Raw genomic sequence first — 5,949 nt, 5'->3', positions numbered from 1 at the left:
TCTGTCCCTTCTTTGTATGTGACCCCACCCAAGTGTCTGTCTCCCTCCCTGCCTTTTCCCTGGAGCAGGGCTGGGAGCGAGGCTGCTGGCTTCAGTGTCTCTTCAGGATGGTGTGGGAATGCGGTATCTCGAAGTCCTTGAGGACTCACCAAGTCTCTCTAGCCAACAGGGGAAGGGAGTTCTTCCTGGTGGATTTGTAACGGGAAGAGTGGAAGGAGTGTACTTTTATGGCTTCTGGTTCCACATATAAGGAGCCTGGAAGTTACTACTCCATCCTACCAACAAATACAAAGCTGAACAGACTGAAATAGGAACAACTCTTCTTGGATCTGGAAGAGAGGAGAGGACACAGGCAAACAGATGTCCTTAGGATTGGAAAGTCAGGCAAATAAAGATTGGAATAAGTTTGGAAAGACAGCTTACTGGGGTGGAGACTCTCAGGCAGAAACCATTGCAGAAGGCAGTGACAAGACAGGAAAATCTGAACTGCAACTGATGAATTGCCTGATGGAGAGGCGGTACAGACTACTCTGAGAGTTAAAAACTCCAGGAACCCAGTCACAGGGGGATGCCACAGTATTGTGAGATTTACCTCTTGGAGTTCCGCCAGGTCCCATAGAGTGTATCAGAGAGAAACCCCCTTGGGCTTCTGGCATAGGGAGGAGAGGTGGAATCATTTTGAAATAACTAGAGCACTCTGTCCTTAACAAAGCCTGCCTTTGGGGGAAACTTGTTAGCCAGAGGCTAACCTGCTGAAATATTATTAGAGCCTAACTGATCTGGGGAAGGGAAATACCCAAATCAACCCACTTTAGCCATCCTCTCACACACAAAGGGGGAGAAAAAAACCTTCTGAGAAACACTCGTGAAATTCTCAATCCAGAGGCACAGGCTCACTAAAAGACTCAGCCACAATCATTGTAGGACGTTTCCCCTCTCCCCACACCTCACCACCACGTTACTAAAGGCCTATTTACCAAGCCTGGCAATCAGCAAGGCATACCAAAAGGCAAAGTAACATAATTTGAAGCTATAGGGCAAACGTCAGAAACAGACATGGCAGGGATGTTGGAATCATCAGATAAGGAATTTAAAGCAACTGATTAATATGTTAAGGGCTATAATAAATAAAGTAGACAGCATGCAAGAACTGATGGGCAAAATGTAAGCAGAGAAATGGAAAGCCTAAGAAAGAACCAAAAAGAAATTCTAGAGATGAAAACACTGTAACGGAAATGAAGAATACCTTTGATGGGCTTATTAGCAGACTGGACACATTGGAGGAGAGAATCTCTGAGCTTGAGGATAGCTCAAAAGAATCCCCAAAACCAAAATGCAAGAGAACAAAGGCTGAAAAACATCCAAGACAAATATCCAAGGTCTGTAGGACAACTACAAAAGGTGTAACATACACATAATGAGAATACCAGAAGGAGAAGAAAGGGAGAAAGGAACAAAAGAAATATTTGAAACAATAATGACTGAGAATTTCCCCCAATTAATGACAGACATCACCAGAGATCCAGAAATTTCAGAAAACACCAAGCAGAATAAATGTCAAAAAAACCCCAACTCTACTTTGACATATCATATTCAAATTATAGAAAATCAAACATAAAGAAAAATTGTGAAAGAAGCCGGGGGTGGGGGGAATCTTACCTACAGAGGAACAAAGATAAGAATTACATCTGATTTCCCCTCAGAAACCATGCAATCCAGAAGAGAATGATGTGAAATATTTAAAATGTTGACAGGAAAAAACCCACCAGCCTAGAATTCTGGACCCTGAAAAATTATTCTTCAAAATGGAAGGAGAGATAAAGACTGTCTTTTTTTTTTTTTTTTTGAAGACTTTATTTTTAAGTAACATCTGTACCCAATGTAGGGCTCGAACTTACAACCCTGAGATCAGAGTCACATGCTCTTCTGACTGAGCCAGACAGGTGCCCCAAAGACTTTCTTAATTAAACAAATCTTTTTAAAAGAAGTTCTTTGGAGAGAAGGAAAAGAAGAAGTGAAACGTGAAGATAAAGTAAAAACTTTTATTTCTCTTATTATTAATTTCTCTAAAAGACAACAGTTTGTTCAGAAGAACAGTAGCAAATGCTCACTTCGGCTGCACATATACGAAATAACGACAGCAATAATGTGTTCTATCACATATATTATGCATATATACACACACACACATACTTATGTATACTTGTATACATATATGTATTATGGATATATATGTATATATTTATCCTTACATATAAATGAAATTCATAATAGGTACAAGGGATGAGAGGAAGGGATTAGAGTTATTTTGTTAGTATAAGGTACTCCAATTGCCCATGATGTGGCATAGTGTTATTTGAAAGTGGATATGGATTAATATTGTAAATCTATATTGCAAAATCTAGGATAATGATTTTAAAAAGTAAAAAAAAAAAAAAAAGAAATATAATGGATCTACTAAGAAAGGAGAAAAAAATGGAATCACATGAAAAGCTCAATTAAGAATATAAAAGCCAGGCTCAGAGCCTGGAGCCTGCTTCAGATTCTATGTCTCCTCTCTCTGCCTCTCCCCTGCTGGCACTCTGTGTCTCAAAAATAAATAAATGTAAAAAAAAAAATTTTTTTTTAAAGAGCATAAAAGCCAGAAAAAGAATGGGAAACAAAAATAGGAACAAAGACCTAGGACAACAAATAGAAAACAGTATTGAATATGGTACATATTAATTCAACTATATCAATAGTCACTTTGAATGTCAGTGGTCTAAGTGCAACATATAAAAGAGATTGTCATAGTGGATCAAAGGGGGGTGGCTCAGTCGGTTAAGCTTCTGACTTCAGCTCAGGTCATGATCTCATGCTTAGTGAGTTTGATCCTTGCGTCTGGTTCTGCACTGGCATCATGGAGCCCTCTTTGGATCCTCTGTCCCTTTCTCTCTGCCCCTCCCACCCTCAAAAATAAATAAAACATTAAAAAAACCCCACAAGAATCAATTATATGTTGTCTACAAGAAACCAACTTCAAATATAAAGACACACATAGATAGAAAGTAAATGGATAGAGAAAAAAATACCATGCTAGCACTAATCAAAAGAAAGCAGGCATCACTATGTTAATTTCAGACAGACTAGACTCAAGTAAGGAAAGTTATCAGGGGAAAAAAAAGGGCGTTACATAACGATAAAGGAGTCAACTCTGCAAGGAGATATAACAATTCTTTGTATTTTTTAAAATGTTTATTTATTTTGAGAGAGACAGAGAGAGAGAAAGAGCATGCACGAGTGGGGGAGGGGCAGAGAGAGAGGGAGAGAGAGAGAATCCTGGGCAGTGGGGCTCAAACCCACAAACCATGAGATCATGACCTGAACTGAAATCAAGAGTCAAGGCACTTAACCTACTGAGCCACCTAGGCACCTGGAAGATGTAACAATTCTTAATGTGTATGCATATAACAACAGAGCATGAAATTCCAAGAGGCAAAATCTGATAAAATAGAAGAAACAGATGAGTCCAGTATCATAGTTGGAGATGCGAATATCTTGTTCTCAGAAGCAGACAGACCTGGTAGGCAGAAAATCACTAAGGACAGTTAAACTGTCCATCAATCAACATTGAATATCATTGACATCCATAAACTATTCCATCCAACATTCATATTCATATGGGTCATTCACCAAGATAGACCACATTCTGGCCCACAAAATACTCTTTAACAAATTCAGAAGAATAGAATCCTACAATGTCTGCTCTCAAAAGATAACAAAAGATAACTGGAAAACCCTAAAATACACGGACATTAAATAACACACTTCTAAATAACACGAGTCAAGGAAAAAAAAATCTCAAGACAAAATTTAAAATATTTTGAACTAAATGAAAATGACAATACAACTTACCAGAATTTGTGAGATGCAGTGCTTAGAGGAAAAAATTATAGCATTTAATGCATACATTAGAAAAGGAGAGAGATCTAAAATAAATCATCTAAGTTTCCACCTTAGGAAACTAGAAAAAGAAGAGAAAATTAAGTAAAACATAAGTAGAAGAAAATAAATAATAATAATTAGAGCAGAAATCAATTAAATTGAAAACAGGAAACCAATAGAGAAAATCAATGAAACTAAAAGTTCTTTGAAAAGATCAAAAAAGTTGATACGCCTCTAGCTGGGCTAACCAAGAAAAAAGGAGAGGACACAAATTATTAATATCAAAATGAAAGAAGAACAACAAAACAGATTCTATGGAAATTAAAAGGATAATAAAGGAATACTATGAACAACTCTATGCTCATAAATTCGATCCTAGATGAAATGAATGACTTCCTTGAAAGATGCAAGAAATAACAGATGATGTGAATAGGCCTATATCTATTAAAGAAGTAATAATATTAATAGCCTTCCAAAAGAGAAAGAACCAGGCCCAGATGGGTTTCCTGGTGAATTTTGTCAAATAGGTAAGGAATAAATTTAACCAATTTTCTACAATCTCTTTCAGAGGATAGAAAAAGAGGGAATGCTTCCTAAGTAATTCTATGAGGTCAGCATTATGCTGATACTAAAACCAGACAAAGACATTACAAGAAAAGAAAACTACAGACCAATATATCTCATGAACATAGATGTAAAAATCCTCAAAAAAAAATTAGTAAATAGAATCCAAAAAAAAGTATAAAAAGAATTATATAAATCTTGTGATTTATACTTGTGACCAAGTAGAATTTATTCCAGGTATGCAAGGCTGGTTCAACATTCAAAAATCAATTAATATAACCTAGCACATCAACAGACTAAAAAAGAGAAATCACATGATCATATTACTAGGTGTAAAAAAAGCATTTGACAAAATCCAATGCCCACTCATAATAAAAGCTCACAGTAAACTAGGAAAAAGAGGAAACTTTCTCAACTTGATTTAAAAAATATACAAAAAACTTACAGCTAACATCACACTTAATACTGAGAAACTTGAAAGTTTCCCACTAAAATCAGGTACAAGGCAAAAATGTCCCCTCTCACTACCCTTTTTCAACACAATACTCTTTTTTATGCAATATGGCAAGGAAAGGAAGTAAAAGGTATGCTTATTGGGAAAAGAAGACATAAAACTATCTTTATTCACAGATGACATGATCATCTATGTAGAAAGTCTGAAAGACTCAACAAAAAACCTCTTGGAATTAATAAGTGCTTATAGCAAGGTTAAAGGATACAAGGTTAATATATAAAAGTAAGTTGGTTTCCTATATACCAGCAATGAATAAGTAGAATTTGAAATGAAAAACAAAATACCATTTACATTAGCACCCCCCAAAATGAAGTAAGTATAAACCTGACAAAATATAAGATCTTTATGAAGAAAATTAAAACATTTTGATGAATAAGATGTAAAAATAAGTAAAGGGATAGATATTCCATGTTCAGATAGGAAGATTCAATATTGTCAAGATGTCAATTCTTCCCAACTTGATCTATAGATTCAATGGAATCCCAATCAAAATCCCAGCAAATTATTTTATAGGTTTTGACAAATCAATTCTAAACTTTATATGGAGGGGCAAAAGACACAGAAGAGCCAACACAGTATTGGAAGCGAAGAACAAAGTTGAAGGACTATGCTACCCGACTTCAAGCCTTACTATACAGCTACAGTAATCAAGACAGTGTGGTGTTTGGTGAAAGAAAAGACAAGTAGTTCGATGGAACAGAATAGGGAGCCCAGAAATAGCCTCGCATAAATATTGCCAATGATTTCTACAAAGGAGCCAAGGTAATAGAATGGAGTTAAGATATTTTCAACAAGATTCTGGAACAACCAGACATCTACATGTAAAAAACATCAGTCTAAACAAAGGTCTCATACCCTTCACAAAAGTTAACTCTAAATGTATCATAGATCTCAATGTAAAACACAAAACCATAAAACTCCTAGAAGATAACATACGAGAAAAACCT

At 36.0% G+C, this 5,949-nt stretch overlaps 1 long non-coding RNA gene across 5 annotated transcripts in view; it reads right to left on the bottom strand.

Annotated features, from left to right (window-relative positions):
* Positions 1-5,949, bottom strand: part of LOC106969312 (uncharacterized) — a 37,169-nt gene that overhangs the window by 26,050 nt on the left and 5,170 nt on the right. The window lies entirely within an intron of this gene.

This window comes from Acinonyx jubatus, chromosome B4 (assembly GCF_027475565.1).
Source record: "Acinonyx jubatus isolate Ajub_Pintada_27869175 chromosome B4, VMU_Ajub_asm_v1.0, whole genome shotgun sequence".
NCBI classification, from domain to species: domain Eukaryota; kingdom Metazoa; phylum Chordata; class Mammalia; order Carnivora; family Felidae; genus Acinonyx; species Acinonyx jubatus.
This window is presented reverse-complemented; position numbering and strand designations above follow the sequence as displayed.